Genomic DNA, 11,356 nt, shown 5'->3' with positions numbered 1-11,356 from the left:
CTCTCTCTCTCTCCGCCTCTGCTTTTCTATAACTCTGCCTTTCAAATAAATAAATAAGTAAATATTTTTTTTAAAAAAAGAAGCAATTATTTTTAATAAGAGTTCTAGCCAATATGTGGAATGAGATGCAGACTGAGTATCCCTTATCCAAAGTGCTTGGGACAGGAAATGTTTCAGATTTTGGACTGGGGAGGTGGATATTTGCATGCACATAATAGATATCTTGAGAATGGGACCATAGTCCATTGGGATACATTGAAATGTATTTATGTTTTGGCCGGCGCCGCGGCTCACTAGGCTAATCCTCCGCCTGCGGCACCAGCACCCCGGGTTCTAGTCCCGGTCGGGGCGCCAGATTCTGTCCCGGTTGCTCCTCTTCCAGGCCAGCTCTCTGCTGTGGCCCAGGAAGGCAGTGGAGGATGGCCCAACTCCTTGGGCCCTGCACCCGCATGGGAGACCAGGAGAGGCACCTGGCTCCTCTCTTCGGATCAGCGCAGTGTGCCGGCCACAGCTGCCATTGGGGGGTGAACCAATGGAAAAAGGAAGACCTTTCTCTCTGTCTCTCTCTCTCTCACTGTCCACTCTGCCTATCAAAAAAAAATAAAAATAAAAATAAAGAAAAAAATAAATGTATTTATGTTTCATATACACTTTATATGCTTGTCTGAAGATAATTTTATGCGATATTTTATTGCACCTGCATTTTAGAAATATTTATGTATGCATGTATATATTTGAAAGACAGAGAGTCAAAGAGAGAAACAGACACAACTAGTTAATTCTCCAAATGCCCACAATGGATGGAGATAGACCAGGCCAAAGAAACTCAGTCCAGGTCTCCCATGTAAGAGACAGGAACCCAGTTTCTTGAGTCATCACCTGCTGCCTTCCAGGGTGCGCATTCATGAGAAACTGGAATCAGGAGCCAGAGCCAGTTCACACTACGGCACTGTGATAGGGCATGTGAGCATCCTAACTGGCGTCCTAACTGCTGGGCCAAACACCTACCCCCAGTGCACCTGCGTGGTTTTTTTTAAAACAAGATTTGTTTATTTAATCAAAAGGCAGAGTTACCAAGAGAGAGAGAGGGAGAGACTGAGAGAAAGAGATCTGTCCGCTAGTTCACTTCCTAGATGGCCAGAACAGCTGGGGTCTGGGTCTCCCATGTGGATGGCAGAAGCCCAAGTACTTGAGTCATTTATCACTGCTTTCGCGGGAGGGAGCTGGATTGGGAGTAGAACAGCTGGGACTCGAATCAGTGCTCACATAGCATGCCTGGGACGAAGGACTGTGGCTGAACCCACTGTGCCACTAGGTCGCCCCAGTATACCTGCATTTTAATAACCAGGTCCTGTGGGCAGTGACTGCAAAAACACTGGGTGAGAGGTTTGGGTTGGATGCAGCTGACCCCATATGAATGCACTGATAAAATCTCACAGCCTGTGCTGCTGGGTGTTACAGAATATGGAGCACAAAGCACTGGTGCCCAAAACCCAAGATTCTAAATATATCCACTGGTTTACAGGAAATATGACAAATAGGAGAACATGTTAAATGACACCTCAGGGATGTAATCAGGAACAAACAGGATCAATGTTCCAGTTTCTTCAACAAATATATTGCAAGGAGAGAAAGGAGGAAGGAAAGCTATTATAGGTTAATAAGAGATCTAACAGATATTAACCAAATACTATAGATAGCTCTTGTTTGAATCCAAAATCAAACAATCTATAAAAAGATTTTTATAAGTAAATTAGGGAAATTTGAACACTGATGGAATATTTCATGATATTAAGAAATTGGATGGGGCCGGCACTGTGGCTCACTTGGTTAATCCTCCGCCTTGTGGCGCCGGCATCCCATATGGGTGCCGAGTTCTAGTCCCAGTTGCTCCTCTTCCAGTCCAGCTCTCTGCTGTGGCCCGGAAAGGCAGTGGAGGATGGCTCAAGTCCTTGGGCCCCTGCACCCGCATGGGAGACCAGGAGGAAGCACCTGGCTCCTGGCTTCAGATCGACGCAGTGCAGGCCATATTGGACATTTGGGGAGTGAACCAATGGAAGGAAGACCTTTCTCTTTGTCTCTCTCTCTCTCTCTCTCTCTCTCTCTCACTGTCTATAACTCTATCTGTCAAATAAATTTAAAGAAATAATAAATTGCATGGGGCCGATGTTGTGGGGTAGCAGGTTAAGCCACTGCCTGCAATGCCAGCATCCCATAGGGACACTGGTTCGAGTCCCGGCTGCTCCATTTCCAATCCAGCTGCCTACTAGTGTGCCTGGAAAAGCAGCAGAGGCTGGCGCAGGAGCTTGGGCCCCTGCTACCCACATGGGAGATCTGAAGGAGGCTTCTGGCTCCTGGCTTTGGCCTTGCCCAGCCCTGGCCATTGCACCAATTTGGTGAGTGAGCCAGCACATGGAAGATCTCTGTCTGTCTCTCCCTCTCTCTCTCTGTAACTCTGCCTTTCAAATAAATAAAATAAATCTTGGAAGGAAGAAGGAAGGAAGGAAGGAGGGAGGGAGGGAGGGGCAGCTGGGATATGAACTGGTCCCCATATGGGATGCCAGCACTGCTGGCAGAGGCTTAGCAGCACCAGCCCCTGCTCTTCTTCTGATCCAGCTCTCTGCTATGGGCTGGGAAAGCAGTGGAGGATGGCCCAAGTGCTTGTGTCTCTGCACCCACGTGGGAGACCCAGAAGATGCTCCTGGTTCGTGGATTTGGATCAGCCCAGCTCTGCTGTTGTAGTCATATGGGAAGTAAACCAGTGGATGGAAGACTTATCTCTCTATCTCGCCCTCTTTCTCTGTAACTCTGTGTCTTAACTAAATAAATAAATCTGGAAGGAAGGAAGGAAGGAAGGAAGGAAGGAAGGAAGGAAGGAAGGAAGGAAGGAAGGAAGGAAGGAAGGAAGGAATTAGTCATTGTTAGTTGTAATCATAGTAGTATGGTTATGTTTTCAAAAATGTCATTAACTCTTAGAGATATATATTCCTATATTTCTCAATAAAATGATGTGTTGGGTTTACATTAAAATAATCCTTCAAGAATCTGGGGGAAGTGCTGGGGTATAGATGAAATGAAACTGAACTTATTTTGCTGTTGTTGAAGCAAGATGATAAGTGCATGTAGCTTCATTATACTTTAATCTTTATTGTTTTACATTTTCCATTTAAATTTTCTTTTTTTATTCATTGATTACTTTTGCCTCTGCATTTTTGTTTCTTTCTTTTTTATTTGTGAGGGGGAGAGAGAGAGAGAGAGAGAGAGAGAGTAATTCCATCCAGTGAGTCACTCTGCAAATGTCTACAATGACCAGAGAGCTGAAGCTTGGAGCCAGAAACTGAATTTGGGTCTCCCAGATGGGAAGCAGGAACCTAACTGCCGGAGCCATCACCATTGACTCCTAGGGTCTGCATTAGGGAGCAAGTCGAGTCAAACCTTTGTACCCACAGGCATCCTAGTGGGGATCTTAACTGTTCGGCCAAGCACTTACCCCTTAAATTTTCTTTTTAAAACACTCAAAGAGCAATTTAGATTTAGCCAAAGATAACATTAATGAACTAGAAGAGAGAGATCAGGAAAAAAGTATCCATAATGAAACAAAGAGAGGGCATAAAAGAGACAATAGAGAGGAGAAGTTGTGGCACAGGGAGTGAGGTTGCCTGGGACAACCGCATCCCAAGTAGAGCGTCTGAGAGTTCCATCTCTACTTCCAATCCAGCTTCCTGCTAACGCACACCCTGGGAGGCAGCAGGTGGAGGCTCAAGTCGTTGGGTCCCTGCCACCCAGTTGGGAGACCTAGATAGAAATCCTGGCTCCTGGCTTCATCCTGGCCCAACCCTGACTGTTAGGGGCATTTGGAGAATGAACCAGTGGATGGAAGCTGTCTCTCCCTGTCTCTCAAAGAAAACACACACACACACACACACACCACACACAAAAAAAACTTTTTTTTTAAAAGACAGAATAAGTCACATAAAAATAGAGTGAAAATTGTATTGGAGGTGTGGGGGAAGATGGTTAAGAGTGGAGAAAAGGTAATGGTTGAGCGTTTTCCAGAACTAATGAAAGATATAAATCAACACAGTTTCAAAAGACCCAACAAATTTCAAGCAAGATAGCTTTTTATAAAGTCATTTGTATACCTACCACAGTGAAACCAAACAACACTGAAGAAAAAACATCTTAAAGCAGCCAGAGTGTGAATTACATGGATGGATGCATTTGTCAAAACTTCTTGACAAGCATGGGCATCTGGCCTGCTGGTTAAGACATCTCTCCGGAGACCTGAATTCAAGTCTTGGCTCAGCTTCTGATCCCAACTTCCTGCTAATGGACACTCTGGGAGGTGGCAGGTGACAGTTCAAGTACTTGGATCCCTTGACACCCACATGGGAGACACAGGTTGAGTTCCCAGCTCTTGGCTTTGGCCTAGCCCAGGCTGTTGTGGGCATTTGGGAGTGAACCAGCAGATAGGGTATCTATCTCTCTGGCTCTCTCTGTCTTTCTGGTTTTCTTTTTCCTTTTAAAGATTTATTTGTTTATTTGAAAGTCAAAGTTACAGAGACAGAGAGGGAGACACTGAGATCTTCCATCTGCTGATTCACTCTCTAGATGGCCATAACAGTCAGGGCTGGGCCAGGCTGAAGCCAGGAGCTTCTTCTGGGTCTCCCACGTGGACGCAGGGGCCCAAGGACTTCCTCTGCTGCTTTTCCCAGCCATTATCAGGGAGCTAGGTTGGAAGTAGAGCAGCTGGACTCAAACCAGCACTCATATGGGATGTCAGCGTCACAGATGGTGGCTTAACCTGCTGTGCCATCACTCTGGCCTGTCTCCCTGCCTTTCAAAAAACATTGTTTTTAACTCATTGACAATTTCAGAGGTGTTAAAATATGTTTTTAAAATTTATGCTTTAGAATCAATATTTTCTATGACACTCACAAGAAGGAACTTCTAAAATGTAAGGATATAGAGTGATTAGAATAAGAAGGTAGGAGTAGGCATTATGGCACAGTGGGTTAAGCCACTTCCTGCAAACTTAGCGTCCCATATAGGAGTGCCGGTTTGACACCTGGCTACTCTACTTCTGATTCAGATCTCTGTTTCTGCTCCTGGGAAAGCAGAAGATGGCCCAAGTACTTGGACCCCTGACACCCATGTGGGAGACCTGGATGAAGCTCCTGGCTCCTGGCTTCAGCCTGGCCCAGACCCGGCCATTGCAGTCCTTTGGGGGAGTGAACCAGCGGATGGAAGATCACTTCCACGTCTGGTTTCTGAAATGTTCGGTGCTTCCTTCCACACTCTCTTTCACCCTCCAGCCCACAGGCAGGATTACAGAGAGCCTTGACTGGCACCTGTTGGAGATGGTGAACTTCTATTAGTCGGGCCGCTGAATGAGGACACAGAGCAGAAGTCATCACCACCTCCTCCAACCCATGCTGAGCTCTTTAGTGAGCCAGGAGCACCACTTGGGAAAAGTCACTGAGTTTCAAGGCTGTGGTTAACATTACTGACCCTAACACACACAGATATTGATAGGGGGAGTGGAGTGGCTGTTGAAACAAAGCCCAACATACAGGGCATGGACTTAGCAGGCAGGTGGGAGGGAATGAGGGAGGCACTCTGGAGCTCCAGAGGACGGTGGTCAGCTGGCGTCCGGAAGCCAGGCAGTAAGCACGGATCCTGGGAACGCAGAAGCATCCCTAGGTATTCCGGATACAGCAAATTTCATGCAAATAATTCTTACAGGATGGAGGAGTGAAAAGGGAAGATTGCCTTAAGATTAGTACAAGCAGGAAGCCGCAGGCTCATTTGTTTTTTTGTCAGAGGAGCAAAAAGGGGAAATGGTGTTACCCGGAGCCCTCAATTATGGCTACACTGAGGCTGTGCTGGTGAAATGAGACTCACCAGCAGCCCGGGCCCCATGCTGCCACCATCGCTGTTGCAGCGCTATCACCACGTCACAGCTTCCTGGGAAATCAGATGCTTAGGAAGTCCAAGACACACAGCCAAAGGCTCCCGCCCGACCACCGAGATGTGCTGCAAGCGTCCAATGTGCAAGTGAGAGAGCACACACTTGTGAGGAAATCCTGTTGCACCACGACACAATATTGGGTAAACATGTGGCCGTAATCATTTGAAAAGCACCCCCGTATGCTACTGAGCTTGGGGCTCTAGGGAACACCTTGGAAAGAATCTATTGGCCGGCACGGATTTGGCCAATGTTGCCTGCTTTACAGAAAAGAGATGAGCTCACGCGGGAATCGACCTTCTTCTGCCAGCAAAGAATGAAAGGGAATCCCATGCCCAGAAACCTTGGAACCCGAGGCATTGGAAACTCAACTACTTCCAGACCCAGAATAGTGGAGAAGAAAATCAAGAGAGCTTTTGACCAAAATCCTCACCAACATCTAACCTGCTGGCAAAGAACAGATTAAAACTGCTTCTCTTAGGTAAACAGAGAGCTGCAGGGGAATAGGAAAAAAAAAAAAAACAAGAATAATAAGGCAACAGAACAATTATGGACAAGAACTTTGGATCTGAGTCCTAGCAGCAAATGGAGTGCACTTGAAGAAAACAACCCAGAAGCCAGGGTTTTGGGGGCTGATGGAGGAATAATTCGCTTAAACCATACACTTTTACGGTTACCATTTGAGTTTAACCTATGTGTACCCCCATATACCAGCACCACAATCAAGATAATGAACAGATCCACTCTGCCTCAAAGTGTCCTCACATCGCTACCCAACATTTGTACATATTTATGTGTAACAATATGATAATCCTATACATGCATGCATTGTGCGATGAGAGAATCAGAGGACTTAGCGTTGCCACCGTCTCAAACATTTGTCATTTCTCTGTGTTGGGAGCCTTTGGACTCTTGTTTTCTAGTTATTTTGAAATCCATCGCAAATGGTTTTGGACTCAGTGAAAGAAGCCAGGCACAGAGAGAGAAATACCACATGTCCTCACTCATCTGTGGGAGCTGAAAAATCCATCTCCTAGACAAGAAGGGGAGAGTGGTCAGCGGAGGCGGGGGTGGGGTGCAGAGAGAGTCACAGCCCGGGTTGCTCCGTGTTTGTGAAGCCCTGCGTTTCAACAAGGCCGCGAGCCAGCACTAAAAATATCTTGGACAGTTCGAATGCAAAGCAACTGCAGAGCTAAGGGACACCCAGATAGCTGACAAAACATTATTTCTGGGTGTGGCTGTGAGGATGTTTCTGGAGGACCTAACATTTGAAGTGGTGAACTGCATAAAGCAGAGGCCCTCACCAAGGCAGGTGAGCATCACCCAGCTCGCCAAGGGCCTGAGCAGAACAAAAGGGCACAGCAGAGCAGGTGTGTTCTCCCCTGGGACACGCCAGCCTCCGTAATCGTGAGACCCACTCACCCATAGGAAAGCTCTTCGCTCTGTCTCTGGGTGCTGTTGGAGAACAGCAGTTGGAGACCTTTGCTGAACACAGCACTTGAATGTTCACATGCAGGGAGTGGATTTAAAACTTTGGGGACCAGCGCTGTGGTACAGCAGGTTAAAGTCCCAGCCTGCAGTGCCGGCATCCCATATGGATGCCAGTTCCAGTCCCAGCTGCTCCACTTCTGATCCAGCTCCCTGCTATGGCCTGGGAATGCACTAGAAAATGGCCCAAGTCTTTGGGCCCCTGCACGCGTGGGAGAGCTGGAAGAAGCTCCTAGTTCCTGGCTTCCTGGCTTTGGATCGGCCCAGTTCTGCCCATTGCAGACATTTTGGGAGTGAACCAGTGGATGGAAGATTTCTCGATAGATAGGTAGATAGATAGATAGATAGATATAGATATACTACGCCTCTGCCCCTCTGTAACTCTGCCTTTCAAATAAATAAATAAATCTTTAAAAAAAACTGAAGTATATTTGAATAGGCTAAGATATATACGGTAATCCTATAGAAACCATGAAAGAAATAACACAGAAAATACAGTGAAAATGATCACTGAAGGGATTAAAATATTAAAAATACTATAATATATTAAATAACAATAGATAGAAAACATTCTCTTAATGCAAATCAAAGAAGTAGAAGGGATAGAAGAACAAAAAAAGACATAAGACATACAGAAAACACAAGGGACAGGCATTTGGTGCAGGAGTTAAGCTGCCCCTTGTGACACCTGCTTCCCATATTGGAGTGCCTGGGTCTAAGTCCCAGCCCTGGCTCCTGATTCCACTTCCTGCCCAGGCACACCCTGTGAGCCGGATGGCTCAAGTGCTTGGGCCCCGACACCTATGTAAGAGACCTGAATTGAGATCCTGGCTCCTGACTGCCACCTAGCCTAGCCCTGATGGTTGTGGGCATTTAGGGAGTGAACTAGCAGATGAAAGCTCTCTCTCTCTCTCTCTCTCTCTAATAGAGAAATAATTTTTTTTTAAAAAAGTAAAATGGTAGACATGAATCTAACTATATCAACAGCAACATTAAATGGAAACAGATTAAACAACACAATTAAAAGGCAGAGATTATTAGACTGAATTTCAAGAACCCAAATCCAGGGGCTGGCACTGTGGCGTAGCAAGTAAAGCCACTACCTGCTGTGCCGATATTCCATATTCAAGTTTCGGCTGCTCCACTTCTGATCCAGCTCCTTGCTAATGCACCTGGGAAAATAATCAGAAGATGAATCAGGTACTTGGGGCTCAGAAGAAGTTCCTGGCTCCTGGCTTCAGACTGGGTCAGCTCTGGCCATTACAGTCATTTGGAAGTGAATGAGCAGATGGAAGATCTCTCTGTGTGTGCAACTCTGCCTTTCAAATAAATAAATAAATCTTAAAAAGCAGTCACTGAATATGAGAAGTTACAGCAATATGATCATCACACAAATTAGAGTTTACACTAAAACTTATAAAGGGTAAAGAAAGTCACTTCATAATGTTCAAAGATTCCATTTTTGAGAAATGTAACAATTTCAAAATTGCATGCAGCTATTTATCTTGTTTGTAGTCCCACCCTCCCTGCTTTAGCAGAAATTTTTATCTGTTTGGTTCACTGCTATGTCCCCTAGCAACTAGAAGAGTTTCTGGTACATAGAAGTACTTCATAAACATTTGTTGAATAAATTCATGAGTAGCTCCAAATGACAGAATAAATAAGGTCTAAACACTAATCCATAATTATAGTGAGAGATACATAAATCAGTAAAATTACAAAAGATGTGAATACACAACTAACAATCATGACCTAAGGGACATGGAGAACCACGGCAGCCGACAATAAGGTACACAATCTTGTTAGGCATAAAGAAATGTTCCAGGAAGCTGACATACACTGGACCATGCAACAAGGCTCAAGGAATTTTGAAGGACTCAAATAAAATGGTTCTCTGACCACAATGCACTCAAGCTAGAAGTCAGTAATAAAGACGTAGCTAGAATAAGTGCAGATTTTGGAAAAGAAGACATTTCTTTTTTAATATTTTATTTATTTATTTGAGAGACAGAGTTACAGAGAGAGGGGAAGAGGAAGAGAGAGAAGGGGAGGGGGAAAGAGAGAGACAAAGAGAGAGAATTTGATCTTTCATCCACTGGTTAACTTCCCAAATGGCCACAACGGCCAGAACTGAGCCGATCTGAAGCCAGGAGCCAGGAGCTTTTTCTGGGTCTCTCACATGGGTGCAGGGGCCCAAGCATTTGAGCCATCTTCCTCTGGTTTCCCAGGCACATTAGCAGGGGGGCTGGATCACAAGTGGAGCAGCTGGGACACGAACCAGCACCTGTATGGATGCCAGCATCAGAAGCAGTGGCTTTACCTGCTGTGCCACAACATGGGCACCAAAACTCAATATTTTTAAGATGATAGTTCTACCCACACTACTCTACAGCATAGATTCAGTGCCACCCATTCCAATCAAGAAGGAATTTTTATAGAAATTGACAAGCTTTTATATGGAAATGCAAGATATCCATAATAACCAAAATAACTTTTGAAAAAGAATTTAAAAAGTCAGAAGACTTACCTCATTGCATTTTACGACTTCATATAAAGCTCAGTGGTCAAAAGACTGGCGCTGGGGCAAAAGTAGACATATAGGGGCTGGCATTATGGCGTAATGGTTTAAGCCACCGCCTGTGATGCCAGCATCCCATACAGAAGCCAGGTCAAGTCTCAGCTGCTCCACTTCTTCTTCTTCTTCTTCTTTTTTTTTTTTTTTTTTTTTTTTTTTTGACAGGCAGAGTGGACAGTGAGAGAGAGAGACAGAGAGAAAGGTCTTCCTTTTTGTCGCTGGTTCACCCTCCAATGGCCGCCACAGCTGGCGCGCTGCGGCCAGTGCACCACGCTGATCCGATGGCAGGAGCCAGGTTCTTATCCTGGTCTCCCATGGGGTGCAGGGCCCAAGGACCTGGGCCATCCTCCACTGCACTCCCTGGCCACAGCAGAGAGCTGGCCTGGAAGAGGGGCAACCAGGACAGAATCCGGCGCCCCAACTGGTGTGCCGGCGCCGCAAGGTGGAGGATTAGCCTAGTGAGCCACGGCGCTGGCCGCTGCGCCACTTCTTATCCAGCTCCCGGCTAATGTTCCTGGGAAGGCAGTAAAAGATGCCCCAAGTTCTTGGGCCCCTGTATGCATGTGGGAGACCTGGAAGAAGTTCCAGCTCCTGGCTTCTGCCTGGCCCAGCCCCGGGTATTGTGGCTATTTGGGGAGTGAAACAGTGCAAGAGTTCTCCTGCTATTTCTCCCTCTGTATATGCAACTCTGCCTTTTAAATAATAAATAAAAAATCTTTAAAAAAGGGAGGAGGTGGGCAGTGCTGTAGCACAGTGGGTTAATGCCCTGGCCTGAAGTGCCAGCATCCCATATGAGTGCTGGTTCAAGTTCTGGCTGCTCCACTTCCCATCCAGCTCTCTGCTATGGCCTGGGAAAGCAGTGGAAGATGGTCCAAGTCCTTGGGCCCCTGCACCCGCGTGGGAGACCCAGAAGAAGCTCCTGGCTCCTGGCTCCTGGCTTTGGATCTGCGCAGCTCAGGCTGTTGAGACCATCTGGGGAGTGAACCAGCGTATGGAAGACTCTCTTTCTTTCTCTCTCTCTCTCTCTCTCTGCCTCTCTGTAACTCTGCCTTTCAAATAAATAAAATCTTTTTTAAAAAGAATCTTTAGATATGACACAAAAATATGATTTATAAAATAAACAAATTGGCCACTGACACATTTTATACAAGATCGTTTTCCAGGTAGCCTTGGACCAATGCAGTTGCCCTTCCTTTCTTACCTGTAGTTCTCAAAAACAACTGCAGGACGCGCTGAGGGTGCTCCGTCCTGAGGTCGGGTGGAACTGCCCCTCCCGGAGAAGATAACATCTTCAGTTAAGTAGCAACTGCCAGGGAGAGCACGCG

Source organism: Oryctolagus cuniculus, chromosome 11 (assembly GCF_051225735.1).
Source record: "Oryctolagus cuniculus isolate XC-2025 breed Fujian yellow rabbit chromosome 11, ASM5122573v1, whole genome shotgun sequence".
Taxonomy (NCBI): Eukaryota; Metazoa; Chordata; class Mammalia; order Lagomorpha; family Leporidae; genus Oryctolagus; species Oryctolagus cuniculus.
Note: the sequence above shows the minus strand (reverse complement) of the source record.